The sequence below is a fragment of the Equus quagga genome, chromosome 8 (genome assembly GCF_021613505.1).
Source record: "Equus quagga isolate Etosha38 chromosome 8, UCLA_HA_Equagga_1.0, whole genome shotgun sequence".
Taxonomy (NCBI): Eukaryota; Metazoa; Chordata; class Mammalia; order Perissodactyla; family Equidae; genus Equus; species Equus quagga.
Window position 1 is genome coordinate 22,743,492 of NC_060274.1, and position 14,643 is coordinate 22,758,134.

Sequence of the window (14,643 nt, forward strand, 5' to 3'; positions counted from 1 at the left end):
TCTTCCTCATCCAGAGTGGCTGGGAAATGTGTGCTCAAAATTAAAGGTAACCATGTATTCCTTTCCTGGATTAACTGTTTTCAAAGAATTCAGTCAAATACACTTATAGTAGTTTTCTATTGTTAATAATATAAAAGGCAGTTATTGGCCCATGGTAATCATTGTGTACATCAATTAGTGGTGAAGAGTGTTGTCACTCTAAATAATGCCAGTGATTGGATTAATTCTCAGTCTATCTCAAACTTTGCTGTTTTGCATAAACAACTTGTTTTCAAGGCATCCATTTCTTTTGGAAAAGTAGAGAGGAGAAAAAAGTCTTCTTTCATGAATATCTTGTTTGGGGTGAATAGCCATTTCTTTCTACTGAATAGATGGAGAGGCTTTCCCAACAGGTGGCTGTGGTTTTGCATGGGAGAGCTGGGCGAGCACTGGCTGGGTGCGCTGCCGGGTGTCGATGGCAGGTGAATCTTGCCCTGTGTTACTGTGCATCATCCTCATGCTGTGTGTGAGCTGTGCAATGTCTGTAAGAAAGGTTTGCTGTGTAATGCTTTAGGATTGGCATTGCGAATTCCTTCTGTTAGGGGAATACTGCTGATGTGGGAGTTGTGTCCTATGGCTGCTGGTGTGACTTTGTTAGATCCTTGGGAGTTAATACCTATGGAGGCTGGGATTGGGAAGACTTAGAATATAGAGAAACGGTGGATTCGGGGAGCCTCAGTCAAAATGAGTGGGAACTATTGGAGTAATACATTGAAAAATGTCAAGTGGGCAATTTATGAACTGTAAGAAACCCAATACTGCATGACATCTTACTTCAACCCTCAAAACTGGCCATAAAAGGGCTAACTTCTGTTGCAGGAAAAGGGTCAATATTTAATTCAGACCTGTGTGTTTAGGTCAATCACAGTATCTCCTTAGTTCTGGTTTGGTAGGATGACTTGGACTTTTTCCTTTTGTTTTTAGGTAACGATGTGAATGCTGCTTAAATGAGGATTGACTCTGATATTCCATGGTTTCCTTCCTGGTGAGCTCGCTGGCTCGCCACCCTCCACACTCATCAGCAGCTGGTGTTTCACCCAGTGGTACTGTGATCTTCACCACCTGTTCACTTGCACAGAAAAAGATGGCATCGATTTATATTTAAAATAAAGTGAGTTTGAAAGGTTTTATGAAATCCCTTCACTTTTGGATCAGTTTTTGCCAGCAGCTGCCTGCATGTAGTTGTTGTTCTCGGTTGGTCGTGACTGGTTAGGAAAGATTGCTGCTTTTTGGAAATGGTTCCAAAGACTCATTGTTCCAGACGTCGGACATCCTCATACTCTTTAGGTCTGACTTTTCAGGTGGTTGGTCTAAAACAGATTAATTACTAAACTCTCAGTGAATAATTAACCATTTGACTTGTTCCCAAGTTATATACTCACTGGGCTAGAAATGATTTCCCAAACAACTGAAGATAAGGGAAGGTTACTCCTGGTTTCACAAGGCCCCCATTGTTGCTGGCTTGGGCGTACGTGTGAGAGAGATCAGCTGATACCTACGCACTGGTCCAGCTTCTCGGTCAAACCACTTCCTGGGGTTTTCTCAGGTAATGGCAGTGATTCAGAAGATACCTCAGCAGTTTTAGAGGATGGTTCCCTGTGTGTTAGTATGGGCCTCAGTGACTGGGAGCTGTCAAATTCAAAAGGAGCGTTTTTATTGCAGTGCCATGAAATCTGTGATTTGCTTTTGCTTGAAGTTGCATTTCAGTGAGTGTTGGGTTGCTTACCTGTGTGTTTTCAACAGTATATATATATTTTTTTTATTAAGGTTATGAAAGTTAACATCCTTGTGAAATTACAGTTGTACATCATTATTAGTCATGTTGTAGGTACACCACTTCACCCCTAGTGCCCTACCCCCACCCCCCTTTCCCCTGGTAACCACCCATCAGTTCTCTTTGTCCATATGTTAACTACCACCTATGAGTGGAGTCATACAGAGTTCGTCTTTCTCTGTCTGGCTTATTTCACTCAACATAATACCCTCAAGGCAACAGTATATTTTTAAGACCATTTATTTTGTAGTAGTGGGCTGACAGCCTAATTTCCATCAATTAAGCGATCCATGCCTTCACTGAGTCTCAACCGTGTACAAAGTCCTCTGTTAGGCCCTGGGGGACAGACAAAGGGCATTCATTTTTGTCTGCCTTCAAGAGGTAGTAGTAACTGGGGAGATGAGAGATCAAATTGAAAGGGACCTAATCAGGTGTTAAGGTAAACATATGCAGCTGTACTAATTTATAAATACATATTTCTGTGATTTTAGTTTCTGAATCTATTCACAGTGTATGTTCCATAAGGTACAATTTGTATTTTTATGATTTTATTTATAATATAAAAACGTGGATAGAATTATTTTTCTGAGGCTTTTGTTCTATTTTCCTTAAGAGGAAAATAAGAATGAAAATAAGAAAGTTATTTTGGAATCACAAGATCTGTATTCTTTCCTGGCCCTTCAGAAACTCCAAAATTGCATTTCTGGCCATGGAGTAGACAAGAAACTTGGGGATTTAAGACACTAGTTCTCTCTTTGGTTATTCTGACACCTGACTTGTCTCTTCCTTCCACTACTTGCAAACCTTCTACCCTCTTTGCTGGATGATGCAAGTCTAACGAGATAATGTATATGGAAGCATCTGTAAGCTGGGAGGTGTTATGAATAAGCATGTATTATTATTATTATCATTGCTATTTTTTTGTGTGTTCACTGCTTTGCATTTTTCCACTGAACATCCCAGTAATTCACTTCTGCAATGTCAGAGATGATTATGACTTTCTCATTGGGGAAGCTACTTTTTTCCTGCACTTAAGAAAATTTGGTTCGCTGATGGAATGCCGTCTTAGGCAAAATGTTGCTCTCACCGGTCCTGCTCTCCTGGTCCTGACCAAGATTGTCGGGAAAGGAGGTGATGGGGAGGTTTATGAAGGGAGGAGAATCCGTCTATTTACATTGTGTGTAACTGCGCGTCGCTTACTTTACAAAAACTGATGCTTGGTTTTATAAATAACTTCATTTTTAAATGAGAGGCTGTTCTTGGTTGTGGCTAAGAGTACTGGCTCTGGAATTAAATTGCCGTGCTTCTTGTCCTGGTTCCCTCACTTCTAGCTGGGTGAAAATTGGCAAGTGTTTAACCTCCCTGTGACTGTTTTCTAACCTGGGCAGGAAGGGTACCTTCATGATGTGGTCGGGCGGTTGTGAAGCTTAAATGGAATGATGCCTCTAAAACCGTCTGCACTCGAAGTAGATTAAAGAGGGAAATGAAAGGCTATGTGAGGGGGTGAACTGTACCATCTCCCATGCTGTTTTAGGTTCTAATTAATGGAATTTGGTTGAGTTCGATGATGCATCTCTTGCGAGGAGGAGAAAGAGAGCGGGGAGGCGGGGCGAGAGAGCGAAGGACAGGGTGGGTCGGGCTGTGGCCGCCCTTCGCATCGACAGACTCACGTGCTCTGTGGTGCCTGGCAGTTTACGGAGTCCTTTTACATACGTTTATTTCATTTAATCCTCACAACCAGCCCTGTTTTACAGATATGGGAAACTTATGGCTGAGACACTCAATGACAGGCTTACAGACAAGTGGCCAGTGAGTGACACAGTGAGGTCAGAGAAGCTGACCTCCTGGACTTGGGCAGTAATTTCCTTTCTCCCAATACCCTGGTCCCTCACTGCTATTTAAAAATTCATATTCGTAATAACCCTGGTGCTGAATCCCAAAGGAGCAGAGTCATGTGCTGCCTCAGACCTGAGGGTTGTTGGGGGGGTCCCGGGGATCACCTGCGGCTGTTCAGGGCTGGCCTTGCTCCTGCTGCTGCTAGAAGGTTCTGCACGGCCCCTATCTCTTTGAGGCCTGAGTGAAGATTGGGTTTTGTCTCTGTGAAGGTCCGTTCCGAATGTTCTGTGGGAGAAACTGTCAGTGTTTCCTTTTTCCTGGAAAGGAAGGTAATGAGCACCTCCTGAGTGGTTGAACACGTAGGATACAAGATTCATAGTAGGAATACGCTTTTAACTCTTTTTTGAGTCACTGTGTTGATAAACTTGAAGTTAGTAAAATTACTCATGTATGTAATCTAAATCTTAGTTTGTCTTAAGTAAGTCTTACGGTTGTAATTCAAGTGTACGCTTTTAAAATGCTGGTTGTTATATAATAGAGTTTGCTCCCTTTGTTTGGTTCTGAGATTCAACACAATTTTAAGTTTGATTTTCTCCTTAACCTGGGTGTCCTGTTTGCATATTAAAAATCAAGTAATCGGAGCTGGCCCAGTGGCACATCAGTTAAGTTTGCAGGTTCCGATTTGGTGGCCCGGGGTTCACCGGTTCAGATCCCAGGTGTGGACCTATGCACCGCTTGTCAAGCCATGCTGTGGCAGGCGTCCCACCCATAAAGTAGAGGAAGATGAGCAGGATGTTAGCTCAGGGCCAGTCTTCCTCAGCAAAAAGAGGAGGATTGGTGGCAGATGTTAGCTCAGGGCTAATCTTCCTTCAAAAAAAAAAAAAATCAAGTGATCAGAAAAAATTCAGTGTACTGCTTCAGATTTTAAAAATATTGAGAACAAATTTTAAAATTAGAAGAAATATTTCATGCATGTTAATGAGGAAAGATTGAATTTAGTATTACATTGGAATATATTATTTTTATGAAATCATTTTCTACTCTGAATGAGAAATTTGTATCTAGTTGGTACAATATATGTTCATCAAATTTTTTATGCATTAAATTTTTGATTAGCTGTAATGTAACTTTTTTGTCTATGTGCATTTCATTTTTCAGCGAAGTGGTGGGTAACAGTGACTTAGTTTTTGAAGCTACATCTAGGCCAGGATTTCTCAACCTTGGTGCTATTGACACTTGAGTCTGGACAGCTCTTTGTTGTGGGGGGCTGTGTGCGTGTTGTAGGGGTTCAGCCGCATCCCTGGCTGCCACCCAGCAGACACCAGTAGTGTCTCCTTGTCTCAGTCTTGACAATCAAAATTGTCTCCAGACGTCGCCAGATGTCCCTGAGGGAGCAAAATCATCCCTAGGTGAGAACCATTGATCTGTGACTTTCAATATATTTTCAGATCTTCTACCTGACCTAAATCTATATTATGCTATAATTTTGAATAGATGTTCAGCATCACACCAAAAAAGGAGAAAGTACTATATTTATAGAGGCAATAAATTATGCTTAACATTTATGAAAAAGATTTTTCTACAATATGGGTTGAGATGTTTTCTGATGAGCTGTCAGTTACCATAACAAATACAATTCCCCAGAATTCCAAACATTTGGAGGAATATTTTATGTCCTTATTTCCTTTCAAAATAGATATAGCCCCTTGATTTTGAATTAATTTATAACAATGACTTGATAGTGTTTCTTTTTTTAACTTCAAATAAATGTAAATAATAGTATGGTTTACCATATAGTAAATATTCTCTGTGATTAGAACGTTCTATACGTTCCTCATGCACATACTTAAAGATTGAATTGCCTTCGCAGATGGGCATGTGCCTCTGTGAAACAGTTGTGCAGGAGTTGCTGAAATTGGGTTTCAGAAGTCTCTTCATGGACTTTTTAGTGGAGGTTTTAGTGTAAGGAGGCAAATAGAGACACCTGGTTATTAACTGCTGTAGGAATATAGACGTTTCTCTTGGCCAGGAATTAAGTGACTGCTTTTTAAAATGTCTTTTGCTACCAATAGAATGTACTTTTACTCCTGTGAACCATGGGCTGAAGCATTAGCCAATCAGAGGAAGGAATTTACTGTATGGTAAAAGGAAGTATTTGTTCTGTTATTGTAGTACATGGCCTGGTGCCATCTTTGATAAAGGATTGAAGTGCCGTGCACCCAAAGTCTGCTAGCCTCTTGACCCTTCATCAGTCATCAGCCAGCCTGTGGGTTAAGTGAACCTCAGTAGCTCAGCAGGACAGCTATTGTTTAAGCATTGTGCAACTCTTGGAAACGGAAATTTCTGACACTGCAGTCTTACAATGTGATGTCTTTCTAGTTTTAAGATTATACACATATGTTTCCTTTCTGCTGCTAATCTGTGCCAGATTAGAGGTATAAAATGATAATATATAAGACTTGAACCTGGGTTATTCAGATGGGTGGCCCTGAGACTTATTTTTAAAATAAGAACATATACAAAAATAAATGACCTATTATAGCACACAATTTCAAGAATTTCACATGGGATCCTACTGGAATTTTTATTGTCTTAAGACCTTCCAACTCTTGCATGCTTCTCCTCCACTATTAATGTGTTGATTACTGAAAGCAACTATTTCTCCACGTTTTCTAGGTAACTGATGGCACACACAGATTCTTTCATCACATATATTTCTTTTCTGACTAGCTCAGGAAAACTTTCTAAGAGCTGTGTCCAGTATTCACAGTTTTATGTCATCTAATCTCTATATGTATGCCACATTCTTCAAGTACAGTAATGTGTCAGCTGCAGCTGTCGCTGACCAAAGCTGTCACAGAAGCGGGTGGAGGGAGCGTCAGAGATGGTGTGTGTGGGTTCTGTGTATCAAGAGCATATCTGTTGCAATCAATCTGTGATGATAACAACTGGCTTGTAGAAGGCGGTTCAAGCCAGATATTTATTTTATCTTTGACCAAATGTACAGTAGATTGGCTGCCATAGTGGATAAATGCCACTGATAGTTAATAAAAACTGGTTGAGTATATATGATGGCCTGACTTGTACAGTAAGAAAGACACATTAATGCATAGGGTTCATTAGTTTTGGCTGTAAAGTTGTTAACAAAGCTTATTCTTAATAGCATGCGAATTTAAAAAAAAGACAATTGAAAATACATACTAGTAAAAGAATAAAATGTTTGTTTTCTGATGTAAGCAGGCGATCATGTTTTCTAATTAAGTGTATTTTGATTAAAGTAAATTTTTACACCAGGGCCCATCTCCAGTTGTTTGTTAGAGGAATATTAACACCACACTTCCCAGAGCCGGTTAGAAGTATTGGAGTCAGTCTATCCCCACCTAAGATTCCTCATAACCCACTGGCTCCGTCTTTCCCCATCTTCCATCTTTCCTCATTCTCCAGTTTACCGTGGGGCAGAGAGGAGAAGTAACAATTTCCATCAAAAAATTGTAGTTTGATTTTTATCTTCTTGTTCACCTTTTATAAAGACAGTTCAAGGGAAAGGTGAATTATTTTTAGCAGTTAGGGAGAGGTAATTAGCCGCCTTGGGTGGAGTCTTCTTGCACTTGAACCCTGTTGGCAAAAATGAAATCCTGCTACGGTTAAAGCAGTTAAGGGAGAAGCTCACCTTAAAGATGAAAAGAAAGCCTGTTGCACAGCTCGACGCATAAGTCCTGCCAGTAATTCTGTGTTATCATTGACGTCAAAATACATATTGCTTTGGTGATTGTCCACGTCTTTTCTAAGTGTCTGATGGCATATTTGAATTCGTAAGGCTGCACATGCCTCACGAAGAGAACCTCCCAGACTAAGTACGTGTGTTCTGGAGACTTAAAATTAAAGCTAAGCACTTCGATATGGATACACATACATAGGACAGGGATAATAAAGCAGTTAGCTCTTGCCTAATTCCACAAGAAAGCTTCACAGCAGAGATGGAATTTCAGGAACTGTTTATCGCTAGAAATATCTATGTGGCTGGGGGTTGAGGAAAGGAAGCGTGTGGCAATGATTGTGCTCAGTGATTTACTAATAGCTGACGTTTTCTGAGTACTTACTGTGTGCCAACCAGGAGTGCTCTATGTGTATTAACTTAGTTCCCCCACAAGCTGTTGAAGCAATTGTTATTATCTCCATTTTGTAGGTGAGGAAACTGAGGCATGAGGAGAATAAATAACTTGTCTAAGGTTCTACATGTGGTAAGAGGTGGAGTATGCCTTTCAACCAGTGTACCATACTGTCTGTCTTATGTAATTTCCATCACAGCCCTGCAAAGTAACTATTTTCTTCACTGTACAAATAAAGATGTTGAAGCCCAGAGAGGTTAACTTTGTCAAGGTCATAGGTGGCCAATGGCAGAGGAAGGTTTTGAACCAAAGGTCTGACTCTCTCAAAAGTCTGTGCTTTTTGATTGCAAGAGGAGGCCTGCTGGGTAAGGCCCAGAGGCATAACTGACATAGAAAAATGTGGGAGGTCCAGCTCCTTCCTTGTAAAGACAGTTACGGTCGTAAAGAAGCCGGTGTAGGTTGTTCATAATTCGTGGTAAGGCAGTAGAGCAGTTGTGTACTGAAGCATGCAAAACTCCTTCTGGTTCAGCTCTATCTTATAGGAATCGTCTGTCTCTGTCATCATCCTGGGTTGTGCTTCATTTCCTTTGGTGTGCCTATTTTCAAGTACTAGGCTGTTCTATTCCTGTTTATAAATCTTTTAAGTGTGCAATTAAAGAAGTAATTAAATTGTCACTATAATTTATAGTATGCCTGAAGTCAGTCACCTAATTAAACTGCAAGTGAAGAGAGGTGGTAGGTTCACATGCACTTATCATTATTACTGTATTGTAGGTTCATATGCATTTATGTATTACTGTATTAATTATGCAAGGATTTTGAACCAAGTCAAAGAGAAAGCTAATGGTAACACTAGTCTTTAAAAGTTTTTCCATTTCTGCTCTTCTCAGTTTAAAAATTTGAGACCTTCACTAGTTAGTAGCATAACCCTAATATCTTTTTTGGTTAATTTTTAATGAAATTAGGATTTTTATGTCTTTCACTCAGCATTTTCTTATAATGCTCCTTACAGCATTAATGGGTACCATCCCACATCCTAATTGAATAAGCAATTAGAAATATAATAGAAAACAAGATTTGAATTCATGGGTTATATATAGCAGTTCAAATTCTATCTTGAATTATAAAAATGGCAGCATATGAGATACCTGGAATTATTCAGACATTTGGTTTTCCTAGAGCAACAGTGACTGTCAAGATACTTATTTTCTTACTGGGGAATAAAAATCTACAACAAAAACAGCAAAACCCCAATAAGCTATTATGAAATTCCTGCTGGAGGAAACTACTTTTGAAGAGTCTATTTCTCACTTCTAAGCTCTAACACATATATATGTGTATTTATTACTTGAGGTGACAATTGATAACTTGCATTTGTGTTTCAGCCCCTAGGGAGGTAATTGCAGTTTGTAATGGAATTGGCTGAATTTGTTCTTTTGGGATTTGGGCCTTCAGGGAAAGGAGACTATAGAGGGACACCATCAGGTGTCATCCGTGTGAGTGACAGGTTGTGTGCAGTGAATTTTCCTCTACTTGTATTTAATTCTTTGGTGGGGGGGGCGGGGTGGATCGAACTGAAGGCTGTAATTCCGGAAGAGGCAATCTTTAAAAAAGGAAAAAGCAATACAGAGCAGAATAAAGGCATTTAACTGAGGTATGTAATTGCAAATGTATATACTTAGAAGTTACTAGGTAGTCAAAAAATTATTGGATGAACAAGTGTCATATGTCAAGATTCTGGTTTCTTTGCCCTCGCTGTGCATGTAAGATATCCTCAACTTATAAACAGTTTTCTTGGATAGTATTTGTTTTTCTTTGCTAGGTCACAAAAGCTGAGATGACCTTTAACGTACTTGAAGTATTAGTGATAGTTAAGGAGTTACACACCTAGCTGTCAGTTTCCCTGGAGAAATGCCTTCTGAGTGACAAGCCGTGGTATTGGGGAACACGGCTGTTTCTGCCCTTGTGGGAGCAGCGGCTCTCCCACTCCTGATTCTGGGCTACTGCTGGAGCTCTTGGTTGAAGGGATCTGGGAAGGCGCCTGCCGACACTCCTGTAGGCTGGAGAGTGGGAGGGAGGGCAAGCGGAGGTCGGGTCTGGTTCCAGGCTGCAGGACTACGGGGAGAGGTGAAATCCTCAGTGTGGGGAGCAGAGAGGAGAGGAGGGGATCCCCCTAAGCCCTTCGGCTGGTCTGGCTGCTCCCTGGGTGGTCTTTCCAGTGGAAGAGGCGAGGTAAATCGGGCACATTTAATTTGAAAATTGCTAACACATATATATCCTTTTAATGCAATCTTTGTTTATAGCAATATAAACATTTCTCCATACTGGGACAAAAGCTACGTAAAATAATAAGGGTGGCATTTAAATAAAGTCCCTTATAAATGTGTTTTAGGGACCTGTGAACTAGAAGTATTCCTGGAATCAGTGCTCAATGGAATGGGAGCTTTTCCATAGAAAGAAATGCATCTTACTTTTGTATGATCCTAGCTCCTGTCCCAGAGTTTGATGAAGAGCTGGCCCTCAAATGTGTAATATGGAAACGCGTGGTTAGATGGAGGCAGACATGAAATCTTGTGAAAACTCTGGATATTTTTCATTTGCTTTAACCCAGCATGACGTTTACTATCAAATTTGACCTCTTTGGGGAGACACTTTGTAAACTTCTCTTATTTCCCCTTTGCTTCTGAGGACTCAGTTAAATCTCTAGAGGGATTCATCACTTGATATTTGCCATGCACCGTCTTTAGAAATATTTTGTAATGTTATAACGTATATGTTTTTTGATTCTGCAGAAGGCAATATTTTAGGTAGTTATTTTATACGTAGTAACTATTATTAGCCATTAATATTTTAAAGAAGTTAATTCATAATTTCCAAAAAGATCTGAGGTTTTTAAAATAAAAACAGTATATATGTTAAGGTCAGGAACATTGACCAGGCTGAGAAAAGACTTGGCTTGTATTCAGGATTTGTATTAAAGAGACCCAAACTACTATAATTCAGAGTTTATTTATAGTTCTGATATCTCTGGCTTCATATTAAATTTTGCGGTGTATTACATATGGAGCTGTGGACAGAGAATTTATAAGAACAATATAACCAAACCTGTTTTTGCCATTTTTATATATTTCATTTGCTGCAGTGGCAAATGCATTATTTAATCCATATGTTGTTTTTTTTTTTCTAACTGTTGAAAATTGTTTGAGGAAGGAGTGACACTTGTCTTTCACAAATCTGGCATCTAGTACAATAAGTTTGTTTCATTCTTTCTTATAATTATGTTAGTCAAACACGTGTTTCAATTATTAGTGTTTCTTCTCTGTTATGGAGATTTATCTAGTGGGAAGAGAGAATGAAGGGCGGCAAAGTGATGCAGGTATAAAATATTGATAACAGAGTCTTGGAGATTGTTGGGCTGACGTGTCTCCTTAACTTGATAACCCTAAAATTTCCTGAAAAAATTTTCAAGTAACATTATAAAAATCTAAGTGCTGTTTCATTGTGGTGGTCGTTGGTTTTAATCGTTACAGAAATCGATAGCTCTCAAGCTATTTCCCCCATCTTCCCGCAGCTGTCCAGAATAACCATCTGCTCTTGCATGTGGGCCGAGTTCTAACCTCCAGTAAGACTGCCACCCTGTCTGGTCTGCTTACTTACCAGTTCTTTATTAAGAGTCCACATCGGAATGGCATCCCTTTCTAAACAGAAGTTGCATACACTGAATTTTATCTATTTATAATCTGTTAGTGTAGGGCTGACCACTTAGAACCTAAGATGACATTAAATTGTTTCAAGGGAGAGGGCTAATTTCAAGGGTATTTATTGATGACTTGGAAAGAAAGATTTTCTGTTTTTTTGAATATTAATTTTTAGCATCAGCCTGACTGAAAACTATGTATATATGTGTCTTTTAAAAATTCCTGTCATTTGTGTAGTGCTATTCTACTTTATCCAAGGACACCTGTGAGAAGCAGAATTACTTTGTTGGGCTGGTCATGTGGCTCACAGTTCATCAAATGTTCTTGCGTTAGATCCTTGGTTTCCATGGGACGTGGCATTGCATTTTTTTTTTTTTCATATGTAGAGACTGTGGTTTATTCATCTCAAGCATCTGGCATATATGTTTGAGCTTGTCATTATTGGTAAATTGCTTCTTATAGATCCATCATGTGAGTATTAATACTGGGGAAGGCTATTTTGGTTGATCTGTCAATGAATAGGGAAAGTCTTTGCTGCTTAGTAGTAAAATATAATAATGACCGTATTTATTCCCAAACACACAGAAGCAAAGAGGCTTTGTTATTCTAACCAGCATTTGCCTTTGTGAATGCACTTCAGCATGTGAATGTGCTGTCTGCATTGCCTTCATTTGTCGCTTGGTGTGTTCTCAATTATCTGATGTGTGCATGGACCCTCCAAGAAAATTTTTAACTTTCTTGAAAATCGATCCACTGTGAAATGGTGGTTGGCTTAACTTCTGTTTCTCTTTTATTTTTTCCATATTTAAATGAAACACTTGGGAATTAAAGAGGTTTTACCTCATTTTAAAAAGTCTATCTGTTACTTAGACAAGTTGCAAAATTTGTTAGGAATAAGGCCTATTCCCAGGGCCAGAAGCGACCGTAGTGTACGGCTTGCAGAACTTGGTAATATGAGCGTACATATAAGTAATTTTTAAAAATCTTGACACAAATAATAAGTACTATAAATTTATTTCCCTCACTTGAGGGCCTTATTTAAGTTTTTATCCCCTTGATTCTTCCTACAATCAGTGGGAATCATGTGAAGTCAACACATGTACATTTAAGTATAATTGTGGCTCAGACTTTCTATCTCTTTTATCGTTCGGAAAAATGTAGAAGATTTGAGGGGATAGAGGCCTCTGTTGAATTTCTGCCTTTCTTTTAAAAGGAGAACTTACAGGAGAAAAAAAAATGTTTATCCTTTCCTTATTGTGAAGTTTAACCCAAATAAAGATTTGATTTTGGTTAGAATCCTTCCCTTTCAGTGACTTTCAAAGGATATTACCTCAACCTCTTGCTTAGCAGGACAACAATCTATATTTTACTTTCAACTTCCTTTAAAAGAATTCTTTCTCTGGTCCTTGTTTGGATGAGTTCATGTGGATTCAGTCTTAGTGCCTTGCCTTTGAGCGGATGCTGTTCGCTTAGGAAATGCCTCAGACTTTTTTTGTAGTGTCCAAAAGTAAAAGGAAAAACGATAGAGAGAAATCTGTGTCTTACTCATTTTTATATTCCTGCAGTGTCTGCAGAGTCCCTGGCCCCCAACATAGATGACCACAGTGATTCATTTGACAGCATCCGGCAGGCGTTTATTGGGTACCTGTTGCATGCTGGTCCTGTGCAGCAGGCAGAGTGCAGTTTCCACCTCCAGGAGCTCTGGGCTTATGGGAAGGCCCAGTGTAAAGTCAACTGCAGTGGAGTAGACGAGGGTTTGCACAGAGGCAGGCACAGGAAGGTCAGAGGTGAGCTGAAGGCAGATGTGAATAGCAGCGGAGGGAGAGGGCATTTGTTCTAACAAACATTAACAATCGAGTGCTGTTTTCCAGGCACTGCTCAAGGTGCAGGGGCCACAGGGGTGAAGGAAACAGTATTGCCTGTCCTGAGAAGCTTCTGTCCTGGTGTGGGAGACAGATACATAGCATCCTTCCTGGCACAGGTGCTGTGTATGTGTGCATGTGTTAATTAGGTAGGGTGAGGGTCTGGAAGGAGCAGGGACCTGATGGGGTCAGGCAGGGAGAACAGCCTTGTGGTAATGTGTGCTGCCTACATGTGTTTAGAACCCCCTAGAAAGAAAGGAATCACCATTTCCAAGTGAGGAAGTGGAGCAGTAGGATAAATGAGATGCTGCGTCAGATGGGGCACTGGATGCTTTATGCCATGTTAAGGCTGCCAGACTCCCTCTCTGGGGTTCAGCCAACCTGGAGGTGCCTTTGTTCTGCCCCTGGTCCTGGGCACGAATGTGGAGTGGAGGGGGAGTGTCCAAGCCCAGGCTGAGTGCCTCTTTCCAGGGGGGCGCCCCCCTTCCTCCCGAGGCCTCTGACCCGGTGCCCCAGCTCCTCCTCCCACGTGGGTATTGGCTCAGCGGAGGCCCCGGCTTGGAAAGGACAAATCAGACTGAAAATTAAACCTGGAGCGTTAATATAAAAAAATGCCCATGATTAGGTGTTTACAACACTGAATCTTCAACAATTAAAGAGAAAAGGTGTGGGTGGGGTAAAAAATAGCAATACCCACACTCTGAAGTTTTTGAGAAAAACAGGAAACTAGTCTTTTTTAACCAGTGATGCCCAGAACTGGTTATTGCAAAGAGGGTTGTTTTTCTAATGCGTTGTGGTCAGCGCAGCTGTGCCAGAAGTCGATTCTGCTCATTATGGCAGCCGCCTGTGGATTTCTTTAGCTGACAAACCTATAGGCAGGCAAGCATAATTATCAGCAGTAACCTGGTCATTATGGCCAGATGGTGCTTGGAAAACAATTTGCACCAGTCCTGGAGGCCCGTGAGAACACACAAAATAAGAGTGTTTGGCAAACACACAGCTATTTCCGGGAGTTGTGAATGACCCAGACCTAGGAGCCATAAAATAGCTGATTCTTGAAGGACTGTTTGAATTCTCTCTTTATTTGGATTTTTTTTTTTTAAGTTGACAGACAACATTTGGTGGCAAGTGATGTAATAGTTCTTGTAATTTGCTCTTGAACTCAAGCTCCACATTCTAACAACTTTTTGGACCTCTTTATTTTTTGCTTGTATTTCCTGGTTGCTGGCAACTCAATAATGATTCAGAAAGTAAAATCGAGGCCACAAGGTGTCTCTTGTTCTCAGAATCTCACAAAGGCACCATCACTGCCGCATTTGTGAACA

General features: G+C 40.3%; 1 protein-coding gene across 5 annotated transcripts in view; it reads left to right on the forward strand.

Annotated features, from left to right (window-relative positions):
- Window positions 1-14,643, forward strand: part of HIVEP2 (HIVEP zinc finger 2) — a 183,016-nt gene that overhangs the window by 69,417 nt on the left and 98,956 nt on the right. For 3 of the 5 annotated variants that reach the window (XM_046669002.1, XM_046669004.1, XM_046669003.1), the window contains one exon: window positions 964-1,150. The exons of the other annotated variants lie outside the window; for them this stretch is intronic. The gene's annotated coding sequence lies outside the window, so the exon portion shown is untranslated. The remainder of the gene's footprint in view (window positions 1-963; window positions 1,151-14,643) is intronic. 5 annotated transcript variants of the gene reach the window in all.